This window comes from Mesoplodon mirus, assembly GCF_964341445.2.
Source record: "Mesoplodon mirus genome assembly, chromosome: 2".
NCBI lineage: Eukaryota > Metazoa > Chordata > Mammalia > Artiodactyla > Ziphiidae > Mesoplodon > Mesoplodon mirus.
Window position 1 is genome coordinate 121275220 of NC_138977.1, and position 15900 is coordinate 121291119.

Below are 15900 nucleotides of genomic sequence, written 5' to 3' on the forward strand. Positions count from 1 at the left end.
GCCTGGCCATCCTGGCCCAATGTGGGATATGTCTGAAGAAGGGTCGGTTTAGTTGCAGAGTTCCCCGTGGGTTTGGTTGAGTCTGTCGTTGGGCCTGAATCCAGTTTACTTTCTCCCTCGGCCCAGTCTTGCCTCCCTCCCTGTCATCTGTTGTGCTGGTACCGAGGGCATTCCTTAAGACACACCCTGCATGCTGAATTTCCATTCAGCGCTTGCTTCCTGAGGGATCAACAACATGCGTCCTGCTGGGCCAGCGCTGTGGACGATTACCATCATGATCTCAATTATACATATTTGAGAACTATTTAGAATTTCCCACAGACTCAGATATAATGTATCCCTAGATCTCTATGAATATTTAGCAAACAAAAGAATGGACAATTGAGTGGCTCTTCAAAATGGGATTAGAAGGCAACATTCTAGTTGAACTTTCCCCACGGACACCCTCTTTGCGTCATGTCCACACGCATTGGTTGGGGAAGATGACCTTCTCAGAGAAAGCACATGGCTCTTGAGTTAGCATAAACGGAGTCCTTCAATTAGATTCTGGTGTCAAAGCCCAAGGCCTGCAGCCAGACAGTGGCTGAGCCAAAATGAGAATGGAGCATCCTCTTCCCAGTCCAGCCCCTCTCCAGGACTCCTCTGAATTTATCTTGGGGGCTCTTCAAAAACGTCAGGAGTTATTTCTGATTTAGTTTGTCAAATCCTATTTCACATAGTCTTGCAAGTCAGCGGGGACCCTGGCCTTGGGCTACAGTGGCAGAGACAGGCACCACTGGATTTGGCAAATGTTGGCATCCTCGGTACAGGGAGGACTTCTGGCCGAATCCAGACCAGGCCTCCCAGCATTCAGATGGCCCTCGAGCTGTTGAAGTGACAAGATGTGAGGTAGGTGGAACCTATGGGGCAACCACTAGCTCTTGCAACTTGAAACCCCGAATTCAGGTGTAGGTCTTAAAGACGTAAGCAAACATTAAGTGTGCAATTTTTTAAAGTTTTATGGAAAAAGAACTAGGCTAAGAGCCAGTACAGTTGGATTCTGAACCTATCTCTGCCTCTAACCCATTATGTAATCCAGGAGAAAAATCCACTTATTCATAAAAATATTCGTTTTTCATAGGCAAAACAAAGGTGATGAAATAGATGCTATTTGAGGACTTATGGCTAAACAAAGTTAGGGAGGGGTTTCTCTTTAAGGGAATTTATTTCAGTAGATCATTCCATTTTTAAAAAATTAATGGATTTTATTGTTTAGAGCAGTTTCAGTTTTAGGTTTACATGTATCTACTATTACAATATCCTACAGAATAGTGTCACTGCTCTAAAAATCCCCTGTGCTCTACCTGTTCGTCCCTACTGCTCCCAAACTCCCGGTAACCACAGATCTTATTCCTGTCCCCATAGTTTTGTTTTTTACAGACCGCCATATTGTTGGAACTATACAGTATGCAACTTTGTCAAATTGACTTCCTTTACTTAGTAATATGCATTGAAGTTTCCTTCCTATCTTTTGGGGGGGTGATAATTCATTTCTTTTTATTGCTGAATAATAGTTCATTGTCTGGATGTACCACAATTTGTTTATCCATTCACCTACTGAAGGACATCTTGTTTGCTCCTAAATTTTGGCAATTATGAATAAAGCTGATATAAACATCCACAAGCATGTTTTTGTGTGGACATAAATTTTCAACTCCTTTGGGTGAATACTAAGGAGCATGATTGTTGGATCATATCGTAAGAGTATGTTTAGTTTTATAACTAACCACTAGACTGTGTTCCAAAGTGGCTGCATCATTTTGCATTCCCACCAGCAATGAATGAGAGTTCCCATTGCTCCACATTCTGAAAGCATTTGGTGTTGTCAGAGTTTTGGATTTTAACCATTACAGTAGGTGTGTAGTGGTTTCTCATTGTCATTTTAATTTGCAATTCCCTAATGACATATGATGTTGAGCACCTTCTAATATGATTATTTGCCATCAGTATATCTTCTTTGGTAAGGTGTCTGTTCAGGTATTTTGCCTATTTTAAAATTGGATTATTTGTTTTCTTATTGCTGAGTTTTAAAAATTCTTTGTGCATTTTGTATAACGGTCCTTTATCAGACATGTGTTTTGCAAAGATTTTCTTACAGCCTGTGGTTTGTCTGTTCATTCTCTTAACAGTGTCATTAACAGAGCAGTAGTTCTCAATTTTAATGAAATCCAGCTTATCAATTCTTTCTATCATAGATCATGCTTTTGATGTTGCATCTAAAAAAGTCATCACCAAACTTAAAGTCGCCTAGATTTTTCTCTTACATTATCTTCTAGAAGTTTTATAGTTTTGCATTTTACATTTCAGTTTATGATTCATTTTGAGTTAATTTTTGTGAAAGGTGTAAGGTCTGTGTCTAGATTCATTTTTTTCCATGTGAATGTCTAGTTATTTCAGCACAATTTGATAAAAAGATTACCCTTTCTCCATTGAAATGCCTTTGCTCCTTTGTCAAAGATCAGTTGAGTGTATTTGTGTGGGTCTATTTCTGAGCTCTCTACTCTAAAAACTGAACTGAAACTGCATTTTCAGTTCCATTTAGTTTGAAATATTTAAAATTTTTCTTGAGACTTCTTGACCCATATTTATTTGGACATGTGTTGTCATCTCTAAGTTTTGGGTTTTCCAGCTCTCTTTCTGTTACTGATTTCTAATTTAATTCCACTGTGGTCTGAGAGAATAATTCATATAATTTCCACTCTTTTAAATTCACTAAGGTGTGTTTTATGGCCCAGATTGTGATCTGTCTTGGTAAATGTTCTGTGTGAGCTTGAGAAGAATGTACTCTGCTATCGTTGGAGGAAGTATTCTATACGTGTCAACTAAATCAGCTGACTGATGGTGTTGCTCAGTTCAGTTATATCCACCAGCTGATTTTCCACCAGCTGAGTCTGTCTATTAGTGAAAGAGGGATGTTGAGGTCTCTAATTATAATGGTAGATTTGTCTATGTCCCTTGTAGTTCTATCAGTTTTTGCCTTACATATTTTGAAGCTCTGTTTTTAGGTGCAAAAACATTAAGAATTATTTTGTCTTCTTGGATAACTGACCCCTTTATCATTACACAATGCCCCTCTTTATCTCTGATAACTTTCTTTACTCTGAAGTCTGCCTAGTTTTAAATTAATATAGCTATTCCCACTTTCTTTTGATTAGTATTAGCATGGTATATCTTCCTGCATCCTTTTAATTTAAGTCTGTGTTTTATATTTAAAATGGATTTCTGCAGACAAAATATATTTGGTTTTTTATGTACTCTGACAGTCTCTGTCTTTTTTTTTAACTTTTTTTTCTTCCAGTTTCACTGAGATATAACTGACATACATCACTGTATAAGTTTAAGGTGCACAGCATAATGATTTGACTTACATCATGAAATGATTATCACAAGTTCAGGGAACATCCATCATCTCATATAGACAAAAAGTTAAAGAAATAGAAAAAAGTGCTTTTCCTTGTGACGAGAACTCTTAAGATTACTCTCTTAACAACTTTCATGTATAACATTACATCCCTAGTAGTTATTTACCTTATAACTGGAAGTTTGTACTTTTTTGACTGCCTTCATCCAATCCTCCCCTGTCCCCCATGTCCCTGGGCTGTGTCCTTCACAAGTGCTTCTCAGCACCCCTGTCCACCCTTAGGTGAGACAATGTGGCTAGAGAGCTGGAGTTGTGTATCTCCCTTCTCACACATGGAAGGCTGTTAGGAGGGCTGGAGTTGAGTATCTGTCTTTGCTCAGGTTACTTAAGCTTTGAGAAAACCCTAAGAGCAGGTTAGGCTCTGGTAAAATAGTTTCTCTTGAGGGTATGCCTTGTTAAGAGCAACGGAATGTTCTATGTATTTCAAAGTGGTTACTTTTCTCTTCCCCCTGCCAGAAGCATTAGATATTTCCCCCTGATATTGTGAGAACCTCATAGGCTCCCAGAGGTGAAACAAAAAAGTGTGGGGACCTCTCCAGGGGCTTCCCTGGTGGTGCAGTGGTTGAGAGTCCGCCTGTCGATGCAGGAGACACGGGTTCGTGCCCCAGTCTGGGAAGATCCCACATGCCGCGGAGCGGCTGGGCCCGTGAGCCATGGCCGCTGAGCCTGCGCGTCTGGAGCCTGTGCTCTGCAACAGGAGAGGCCACAACAGTGAGAGGCCCGCGTACCGCAAAAAAAAAAAAAAAAAAAAAAAAGTGTGGGGACCTCACCAAAGAAAATGGGCCCCCGTGGAGTTTTTAACTCTCAGACTTGTCCACACTGAGCCTCCAGAAATTTGTCAGCTACTGTTCAGGTTTTTCTACTCCAGTACTGGTTCCCAGAGATTTACACTCCAGAAGCTGTATTTTGATTTTTTTAAAAAAATTATACAAGTAAGGCAAAGCAGTATGGATGTACTATTCTTGTATGCACTACCTCATAAGTGCCCCTCTCCTTGTGCAAAGGCAACCATTGCCTCTGAAGATTCAGAATTGTTACAAGGCAACAAAATGTGAAAGCCAGAGTCAATGGTCACCTTAACTGCCAAAGCAGGCATTTGAAGCTAATTTCAAATTCAGTAGCTTGGAAAGCTAAAACTTTGGATATGCAGAAACTCAGGTTTTTGTGAGAGAGAAGAAAAGATCATGAAAATAAAGAAAACAAAAATCTTGAAGGAGCAGGACATAAAGTTTACCCATAAAGATTAAAACATGTATTCATCAAGAGTAGACTGGAGGACTTCCCTGGTGGCGCAGTGGTTGAGAGTCCGCCTGCTGATGCAGGGGACATGGGTTCGTGCCCCAGTCCGGGAAGATCCCACATGCCACGGAGCAGCTAGGCCCGTGAGCCATGGCCACTGAGCCTGCGCATCCGGAGCCTGTGCTCTGCAGCGGGAGAGGCCACAACGGTGAGAGGCCCGCGTACCGCAAAAAAAAAAAAAAAAAAAAGAGTAGAATGGATAACCAAATTGTGCTATTTTATACAAAGGACCATTACATAGTTGGAAAAGTGAAAAAATGATTGTTACCTGTGTCCATGGGGATGAGTCTTGAAACCATAATGTAGAGTTGAAGAAGCAAATCAAAAAGAATGTTACAGTGTGATTCTAGGCACAAGTAGCTCCAAAGTGGCAGAATGTATTTATAGGGATACATGTAAATATAGGTGATTCAAAAAAGAATAACAAGAGGGAATGATTAAGGAAAATTCAGGATGGTGTTTCCCTAACTTGAGCACAGGGTACATGCTCCCAGGGTTTGCCCTGTGCCCAGGAGTTGAACAGGAGACCAAGCACCTCCTGGCAGCCCACAACACCCAGGTAGGAGGCAATTCTAATCCTTATAGACATTCAGAGCCTCAGAAGCTCCACAGACTTTTGTGCTGAAGGGTGGGGAGTAGGAGAGCAATGATTATTTCCAAGTCCCACCGATATGAGGGGAAGACGTGATATTATACTGGGTTGCCCTTGAGTAGGAGGGTGGTAAATGAATTTATAGCTGAAGGCTCATTCTGAAGAGCTGAGACCAGGACTGGGGTTTATAGTGCTGAGTTTTCCTTCTCAGTTTTTAAAATATACATAGACAAACCACAGACTGGGGTAAAATATTTGCAAATTCAATACCTGATAAAGGTATATAGGACATAGAATATATAGAGAACACTCAAAATTCAACAGTAAGAAAGAAAGGAATGGGGAAAAGATTTGAACAGACAATTCACTACAGAAGGTATACAGATGACAAATAAGCACATGAAAAGATACTCAACAGTCATTAGTCATTAAGGAAATGCAAATTAACAGTGAATGAGATACCACCCCCAGCTTTTAGAATGGCCAAAACAACAATGACAAGAACAACAAAAAGGCAATAGTAAGCATTGGTGAGGCTGTGGAGCCACTGGAACTTTCATCCTTTGCTGGTGAGAGTGCCAAATGGGGCAGCCATTCTGAAAAACAGTTTGGCGATTTCTTTTAAAGTTAAACATACTTACCAAATACAAAACCTGTACACAAAAGTTTATTCCTTATTCACTGCCCAAACTGGAAACAATACACATGTCTTCACTGGTAAATGGATGAACAAACTGTGGTCCATCCATCCAGTGGACACTACACAGAAATAAAAGGAACAAACGTACAGTAACATGGGTGAGCCTTATGCTAAGTGAGAAAAGCCAGGCTCCAAAGGCTATATATTGTAGGATTCCCTTTGTATGATGTTCTGGACAAAACTATAGAGACAGAAAACAGATCAGTCTTTGTCTGGGTGGGGTCAGGGGAAAGAATTGACCACAATAGTGTATGAAGGGACTCTTTGGGGTGAGGGAACAGTGCTGTATCTTGATTGTGGTAGTGGTTACATGACTATATGCATTTGTCACAAAACTCAGAATGAATATAATACACAGAGACCTGCCTTTTCCATTCACAGTGTCACCCCACAGAGTCCTCAGCAGTGGCTGCTGCAGCATTTAAAACCACCACAGTCCCAGGGAAGATACCCATTCCCCAACATCCCCTCACCCCCCAGCTCTCTGTATCATTCGCACGCTGGAAACTAAAATTAGAGCTGATTATTCACTTTCCCCTAAAAGATCAGAAGGACTAATTTCATTACTTATTACATGCTATTTTCCTATTTTCCCGTCACCACAAGAAGTCCCTGACTTCCAGCTTAGCCCAAATCAGCCAGACGCCCCAGCCTTGGAATCAGGTAGGCACTGTGTCCAGCTGCTAGTGATAGAGACCAGACCACAATGGTTAAACAATTAATGCTTTATTCTCCCACAGTGTCGTCAGGGACCCAGGCTATTTTAATATTGGTACAAATGCTTTTGAAAATATTTGGAATTATTTTCTTGGACGAGAAACAGAAATGGATTAAAACGTGCATGTTTTTGTGGACTCTTGATTCATTGATGCACTTCTTTTCCAGTTGGACGTACCGAGTCACAATGTCACTGGCAATGTCAGAGTTCTTGTTTTACTGCAGAACCTTATGAGAAATATTCCGCACTGTGGATTGGTTACAAGAGGCTCAGGTTGATTGGGTGACTGGCCTGTGGCCGGTACGTGCATTCCAGTCTGCTGACTCCTGGTCCTGTGCTCTTTCGCTAAGAAAATTTATGAAAATTACATGGTTGCCTAGATCCTTCTCCCCCTCCCGCTCTTTCTGCCTTCCATGCTTCCTCAGCTGTTCGTTGAGGTCCCACGACGTGCCAGGGCTGGATATAATCGGTCATGGTCCTGTCTTTTGGGAGCGCTGGGTAGTCTTCTCTTAGTGCTTTCTTCCCTTGCCTCCCGGGTCACCATACCTGCCTCCTATGGGGCGAGCAACAGGTGGGAGAATGTGTGAGAACAGGGATGCCCAGAGTTCTGCTCAGGATGGAGGCGTTCTCCCCCTCTGCCTTCCTGATTATTCAGAGCAGCAACAGGCTCAGCTAAGTGTGACCCCAGATGAGATTAAGCTGTAAGTTGTTGAGTATTGGATGGCACTTTCAGCAGATCTTTAAAGCGAGCTGACAACTCCCTGGGGTTGCCTGGTCTTTATTTCCTGTACACATAGGGGCACGTCTAAGGGTCACTCCTCACACCTCTTCTCTAATACTTTCAATTTCCGGGTCCTCTCGTCCAATCACAGGACTTTAAATGCCATCTATAAACTGGCCACTTGCAATGTCTCTCTCCAGCCCTGACCTCTCTCCAGAGCCTCAGATTTGTAGACACAGTGGCTACCTCAATACCTCCCCGTGTATGAATAAGAAGCAGCACAAGTCAACATGTCCAAAACAGACCTCTTCATTTCACGCCTGAAATGAATCCTCCTCCGTGGTTTCCTTTTCAGTAAATGGCACCATCATTCACCAAAATGCCCGGGCCCGGATCCAGGAGTCACGCTGACCCCTCTCTCTCTCACACCCCACGTTCACACCAGCAGCAAGTGCTGGAGGCCCTGTATCTTGCATCTGATCACGTGTTACCACTCCCCCGCACCGCCATCCACGTGACTACCAGCCCCTACCTAGACGCCAGGAAGATTGCAAACTCTTCTCCATTGTTCTACTCATGTCCTCGACAATCAAATCTCCTAACAGTATCTAGAAGGATCTTTTAAAAACGTAAGAATATGCCACATTCTTGCTCTCATGGGACTCAGAATGAATCAGATTCCTCTCAAAGTCCTCTGGTCCCTGTCTATCAGGCAGGTTCCTCAGGGTCAAGAGCGGCACCTTATTCCCCTTTTTATACCAAGCATAGAACCTGGCACATCACAGATGGTTAATCATTATCTGTAGAAATGTTGATTGAATTCTGTGCCCCCCAAAATAGCTAGAAGAAACATTTGGTGCTCTCTGTACTAGGAGTAAAAAAATGGTGTATGACCACTACCATGACCCCTGTCCCCCAAAAGAGAATATGGCAGCAAATGACATCATTTTCAGGTCTTGAAGGAATGTCTTCTATGAAATTCTTTCTGACTGTACTTCCCTATCCAGCAACCTGGACTTTCCCACCCCAACCTGAAACCTTCATTGCAACACTTGGGTTGTTTTTTTCATCTTGTGAGTTTTCTTTCGAGTTCGTTTGCTTATTTGGGGACACACTGTTGCAGGATATGAATAACTGAACACAACAAATTTGGATGATAAATTATGGATTACAGATGCTGAGTTATTTTGGAACTGTTGCTCTGTGTGTTGTAGCAAGGCGCTGGAATATTAAAAATGTGTGTCTTAAATGATCTTATGTTGCTTCCGGAAAAGAAAAGAAAAAGAAAAACCGCAACAGCCCATGGCCTGAGGGAAGAGTGCTGTCTGCCGTAGCCCTCTGGCTGGCGTCTCTCCAGAGTCAGCTTGCCTATGCCCAGGGAGGTGGTGCGCTCTGGGCTCCAGCGGCCTTGGGCTTGGGGGCACTCTGAATAGCCAGCTCTGGCAGGGCCCTGGTTGCACGTGTATCGGGTGTCCTTGGTGGGGGAGGGGCTGGGGGACAGGAGGATGGAGGGGGGTCATCAAGAGGGATCTGCAGATTGTGCAGTCATCCTGGGAGCCCGGGGGTGCAGGTGTGGGGGGAGGCAGAGCTCAGTAAACAAGGATGCTGTCCTGCTGTGGAGCTGGGGATGCTGCGGGGCCAGGCAGTGTGGGCTGTGACGCCGGATTTCTTCCTTATTGTAAGTGGACCAGAAGGCGTCAGGGCATCCTGGGGACACAGCACAGGCACACCTTCAGTGATGTGGGCGCTGCTTTAGCACAGGTGCGGAGCCTGCAGCCTCGGGGGTCCCCAGCTGGGCTACAGAGGCCCAGCCTGGAAGACTTGTGGGGCAGGACAGCTGCCCACTGCAGGAAGTAGCCAGCAGCTGGTGCTGACCCTCGAGCCAGAGAAGCTCTGGAAGATTTTACAGCTTGTAGTCCCAGTCCCCTCTGTTTACCAATTTTGATTTCCCAGGGGAGGGGAGAGTTTGGTATTCATTCACTGGGGACAAAGCATAACAATTTCCCTTCAGGAGACACAGTGGGTTGGCAGGCCTGGACCAGTTTGTTCCAGAGAGCTTTGAGTTATCGCTAGGTGCTCAGATTCGAGTGGTGGGTGTGGCCCAGTGCTGCCCCAGCTGCGGGCCTCTGTGACCACAGCCTGGCTGCGTATTGGCTGTGAGCTATGTAAAGCCCCCTTCAAATATGGGCTATGGTAACAAAAATGTCCACTTCCTTCTTTCTCCTGGTGGAGACTGGTGTGTTTTTGAAATGTGAGCTACTGATTTAAGCCTGAGCCCTCAGGCTGGGCGGTCACTTTAGGGACAGAGAGCAGGGGAGCGAAGGCAGCTGTGCAAGTTCCTGTCGGGGGGAGGTTCTGAAGAGGTCCCACGCTAGCAGGTGATGGGGTGAGAGGCTGCGTGTGTTCTGACGCAGAGAGGGTAGCATCCTGTGGCTGTCACTGAAGATGCAGGAAGGGAGTCTCTGAGTTCTGGGGAAAGTGTATCAGCATTTTACGAGAAGGAGATGATTCTGGTGGGAAGAAGGGGGACCTCGGTTCTTGTCTTCTTTGAAGAAAGAATTCAGCAAAAAGAACAAGATTGTGAAATGGATAAAATGTTTATTAGAAGCAAAGTGCATTGGAAGAACACATGGGCAAACTCGGAGTGAGCTGCATGTAATAGGCGTGGTTTAAATTGCTTATATGGGGACTGTTTTCTGTGTTTCCTTTGCCCAATCATCTTGCTTGTGCCCATATCAGGTCTGACTCAGGGTCCTCCCTGGTGGCGCGTGCATCTCTCAGCCTAGATGGGTTCCAGCGTGAGGGTTTCTGGGGGTTGGCAGGACATATTATGGGCTGGCGCCCCCTCCCTCCTTTGGTCCCTCCCCAGACTGACGCCTTCTCTGCACATGTGTCAGGCTGGGAAATCCCCTTGACCACAAGAAAGAAAAACCTGCTCACTTTGTCTTTAACTCAATCAGGTTTCCACTCCTGCTATTATCTTATCTCAAAATGCCAACTGGAGACCAGTTACAGCTGTTCAGCTTGGGGTCCATTTATCTCCTACCTCAGAGGGTCTTATCATTTTCCAAGATCCTTGAGTGGGAAGGGTTGGGAGGAAACCCAAGGAGGAGGAGGAGGGCAGAAAGGAGAGCTGGCTGTGGTCCCTGGGAAGGCTGGCCGGGACAGGAGATGCCATCTTCCTTCCTGGGCAAGAAGGACCCGTGGCCTGCAGACTGGGTCAGTGTGGGTGAGGAGCACGGGGCGCCTAGGCTTGACCTCGGCTCGCACAGTGCAGCGGCTGCGGGCAGATTCAGAAAGGTCCAGGGTTAAGCTGGAGACCTGGCCACACAGATGCTAGAACAATTGCACGGAGCCCTTGGGGTTGGCCAGAGTGGGGGAGACAGGGGCTCTGTGTGGGATTTACACACTGAGATGCAGGGGAAGGGCTCAGATTGGAGCCTGAAGAGTCTCTGTGGCAAAGAATTGTGTCTTAGGGCTTTTTAATAAGGTCCCCATGGAAGGGAACCACTCTGACTCAGACCAGAGGGAAGAGAGCACCTGGAAACCAGGCAGGTCTTGAGCCTCCCTCCCCTCGCTTTTCTCAACAGGGCAAGTGCAGCAGGGCCATCCCGTTTGGGGAGCTGATCCAGACCCCTTGGCCGTATGGTGTGTCACCTGGGAAGATGATCTGCTGTTGAGGAAGAGTGATGCTCTACAAGATAGCACCCAGAACAATTCAGCGCCACTTGGTGCAGGAGAGAGCAGAAGGCCAGGACCTCCGTGGAGGGGAACATGAGGACATGTTCCCACTGCAGCTAATCAAGTGCATTAAAAAAAAATCAATTAATTAATTAATTAATTTTTGGCTGTGTTGGGTCTTTGTTGCTGTGCACAGGCTTTTCTCTAGTTGCGGCGAGCAGAGGCTACTCTTCATTGTGGTGCGCAGGCTTCTCATTGGGTGGCTTCTCTTGTTGCAGAGCACGGGCTCTAGAGTGCAGGCTCAGTAGTTGTGGCACATGGTCTTAGTTGGTCCACGGCATGTGGGATCTTCCCGGACCAGGGCTCGAACCCATGTCCTCTGCGTTGGCAGGCGGATTCTTACCTATTGCACCACCAGGGAAGTCCCAATGATTGTGGTTTTGGTTTGAGCTTCCTTAGTGGTTGTTCAAGTTGAGCATGAATATGCTGCTTGCCCATCTGTATATCTTTGGAGAAATGTCTGTTCAAGTGTTTTACCCATTTTTAAATCAGGTTGTCTTTTTGTTGTTGAGCTGTAGGGGCTCTTTATATATTCTGGATATTAACACCTTATCAGATATATGATTTGCAAGTATTTTCTCCCATTCCATACATTGCCTTTTCACTCTGTTGATTGTGTCTTTTGATGCACAGAAGCTTTTCATTTTGATGTAGTCCAATTTACTTATTTTTACTTTTGATTCTTGTGATTCTGGTGTCATAGCCAAGAAATCAATGCCAAATCTCTCAAGATATTTTTGAAGATACCATGAAATATGTGTGAAAGTCTTTGTAAATTATGAAGTAGTATAAAAATATTAGCAGTTATGTAAGTGCTCAAATACCCAACATGCAGCCAAGCCCTATACAGATGCTTCAAAAATTACCAAAAAATTGTTAGACAAAGATAATAGATTAAAAACACACATATAATTTCTTTCCCTCCATAAACCTTACTAAAGAGATAATAAAAAGATTAAAAAAAAGAAAACTTTGTTGAGCTATAATTTAAATACAATCAAATGCACCCATTTTATAGAGTTAAATGAGTTTTCATTAATATGTATATTGCTGTAACCACCACAATCAAAATATTGAACATTTCTATCATTCAGAAAGTTCCCTATGCCTCTTGACAGGCAGTCCACCAATAACTCTGTCCCCAGGGAACCACTAGCCTGCCTCTGTCGCTATAGGTTAGTGTTGCCTTTTTGAGAATTTTCTATCAAAGGAATCGTACAGTGTGAAGTCTTTTGGGTCTGGCTTCTTCCGCTCAGCATGTTTTGAGATTCGTACAAGTTGTTGCAAACACCAGTAGTTCCTTGTCTTTTATTGCTGAGTGGTATATTATGGTCTGGATTGAGGACAACTTGTTCATCCCTTCACCTGTTGTTGAAGTTCTTGGCTCTTATGACTAAGACATTTATGTACAAGTATTTGTGAGGATATGTGCTTTCATTCTCTTAAGTGAGTGGAAATGCTGCGTCATATGGCGAGTATATGTTAATGTTTAAAGAAACAGCAAAACAGTTTCCCCAAATTTGCTGTACCAGCACTGTACAGGGATTCTAATGCTTCTACATTATCATTAATACTTGGTGAGGCCAGTCTCTCCAATTTCAGTGGGTGTGTAGTGATATCTCATTGTGGTTTTAATGATCATTTCCCTGATGATGAGTGACATTGAACATTTCTTCATATGCTTATTTACCACCTCTGTATCTTCTTTTGTGAAATGTCTGTTTGACTTTTGCCCATTTGCAAAGAGTTGTTTGAGCGTCTTATTATTCAGTTGTAAGGATATATGTACAAATCACATAATTCTTTTTCAAATATATGTGTTATAAATATTTTTCCAAGTCTATGGAATGTTACAAATACTTTCTCCAAGTTTGTTTTTTTACAGCTTTATTGAGGTATAACTGATATGCACCAAACTCCACTTATTTAAAATTACAATCTGATGAGTTTTGACATACATCTACACTCATGAAGCCATCACCACCATCAAATGGACGTATCCATCACCCTTCAAAGTCCAGTGTTTCCTTAGGACACTTTTTAATGCATCCCTCCTGTTCTTTTTTATTGATCCAAATTTTAACATGCTATGACTTTTTTTCTACTTGAAGGACCAACTTTTACATTTCTTATTGTGCAGGTCTACTGGCAAAGAATTCTTGCAGATTTCATTTAAGTGATTTTGTTTAATTACTTCACATGCAAATTTTAAATGTTTTTTTCTGGGTAGAGAATTCTATTTGACATCTTTTTTCTTTCAGCATTCTACACGTTACTTCGTTTTCTTCTGATCTGCATACTTTCTGACAAGAAGTCTGAAATAATTCTTGTCTTTATTCCTCAATATGTAATGTGTCATTTTCTCTGAATGCTTTTAATGTTTTCTCTTTATCACTGGTTTCAGACGTTTGATTATGGTGTGCTTTGATGTGGTTTTCTTTGTATTTATCTTGCTTGGGTTTTCTTGCTCTTCTCAGATCTATGGGTTTATAATTTTCATTAGATTTGGAAAAACTTCACATTTTTTATTCTAAATGGGACCTCAATTACTTGTATGTTACACTAATTTTCCAACAGGTCGCTAATGCTTTGTTCTTTGTTTTCAGTTCTTTCTCTCCCTGTATTTCATTGGGTGGTCTTCTATTGTTATGACTTCAAGTTCACGGATCATTTTTTTTCTGCAGAGACTAATCTGCCATTAATTGCATCAGTATTTTTTTTCATTTCAGACATTCTATTTTTTAACCTTTAAAAGTTCCATCTATTTTCATTACATCTTCAGATTCTCTCTTCATTGTGTTCATGTTTTTAAAAAAATCCTTATATGTGCTTGTAACATGTAAATAAGTGATTAAAATCTTTGCCATTTCCTCTCTGTCATTTCTGTTGACTGTTTCTACTGACTGATTTTTCTCCTGGTTTTAGGTCATATATTCCTGACTCTTTATATGTCCAATAGTTTGTTATTGGATGCTGTACCTTGTGAATTTTATGCTTTGGACTTAGATCTGCCCCATAGGTAAGGTATTTGATCTTTCTGAGTCTCGTTTTAAGGTTTTATTTTTGAGTCAGTCTATAGTTTCTTTTATTCCAAGTCTAGTTTAGTTTCTCTTGTAAAGCATTTCATTTTCAGTGCCCCATGTATTCTTTTAGGTTTCTCCACTTGTGGGAACTCAGCGATTTTCTGCTTGTGTGATTCCATTATGAATTCTGGGAATTGCTCAATTGACAGCTTCCCAGAATTTTTCTTTCTTCCAAAGTTGCTTTTGCATAGCCTAAAGGAGTTTAGCCAGCTCTGTATGAGTGCAGATTGGTATTCTTACAGGCACTGCAGGGGGATTCCTATGCAGACTCCAGGCCTCTTTCTCTGTGTAGCTTCCAAGATCCCTGGTACTGTGTCCCTCATTCTAGCCTCCTTGGCCTCCTAAATTCTTCAATTCTGTAAGCCTGCTGGGCTCTGCTGGATTTCCCTCTGCACTGTGGTCTGCAAAGTGTCTCCAGGCAGGCTCACTTTGAGTTTCATGTCTTGGGGAATCACAGTCGGGCACTACTGTTGCCAATGTCTAAAAGGAGTTGTTTCATATATTTTGTCCAATTTCCTAGTTATTTATGGATGGAGGGTAAGACACCTAGTAGTTAATTTTTATGGTTTGTGTATTGGTTTCCTACTGCCGTTGTAACAAATGACCACAAACTTAGTAGTTTAAACACACATGAAATAATTATCTTAGCAGTTCTGTGGGTTAGACGTCCAACGTGGATCTCATTGGGCAAAAATCAACGTGTTTGTAAGACTGCATTTCTTCCTGGAAGCTTTGGTAAGAATTCATTTTCTGGCCTTTTCTAGGTTCTAGAGACCCCCTATATTCCCTCTGGGCCCCTTTCTCCATCCTTAAAGCCAGTGATGGCAGGTTGAATTCTCCTCACATCACATCACTCTCACCTTCTTGTCTATCTCCCTCTTCTACTTTGTAGGATCCTTGTGATTATTGGGGTCCACCTGGATAATCCAGGCTAATTTCCCTATTTTAAGGTCAGCTGATTTGCAAACTTAATGCTATCTGAAACCATAATTTCCCTTTGCCATGTAACCTACAAGATCACAGGTTCTGGGGATTAGGACGTAGATGTTTGGGGAGGATTATTTTGCTAACTACAGTTGGAAAGCAGAAGTCTGGAATTATAAAATAAGCATAATTCCCTAGAAGGAGAGAGAATGCTGTAGATAAGGCAATGAAAATAAAACTTGGAAGCTGGAAGGAATAAAATGTTTAAAGGTCTGGAAAAGGGCAATTCTTAAACCAACAATGGGAGAGCTGAGAAGGTGACTGGCTTAGACTACAGAATCCTCAGAGGCTTGGAATTGGAGGTACCAGGTACCCCTGGTGGTGCGACTAACGCAGGATGCTAAAATGAGGTGTAGTGCCTGAGCATGTCTTTAAGAAGCAATTATAGTCCTAAACACCCTTTCTAACTCTAATCATTCAGATAACTGCCCTCTTCAGTGCTAGCACAAAGCTAGGCGTGTCATTTACCAACAAAATGTCTTCCCTAATGAAATGACTAAGCCAGAGTGAGCCCATCGTGGACAAGCCCACCCACATGCTTAGAGCTGCCAATCATACTTGCGGTCCTCATTCTTCAATGCCAGCAAGCAGATAAGGAGTAC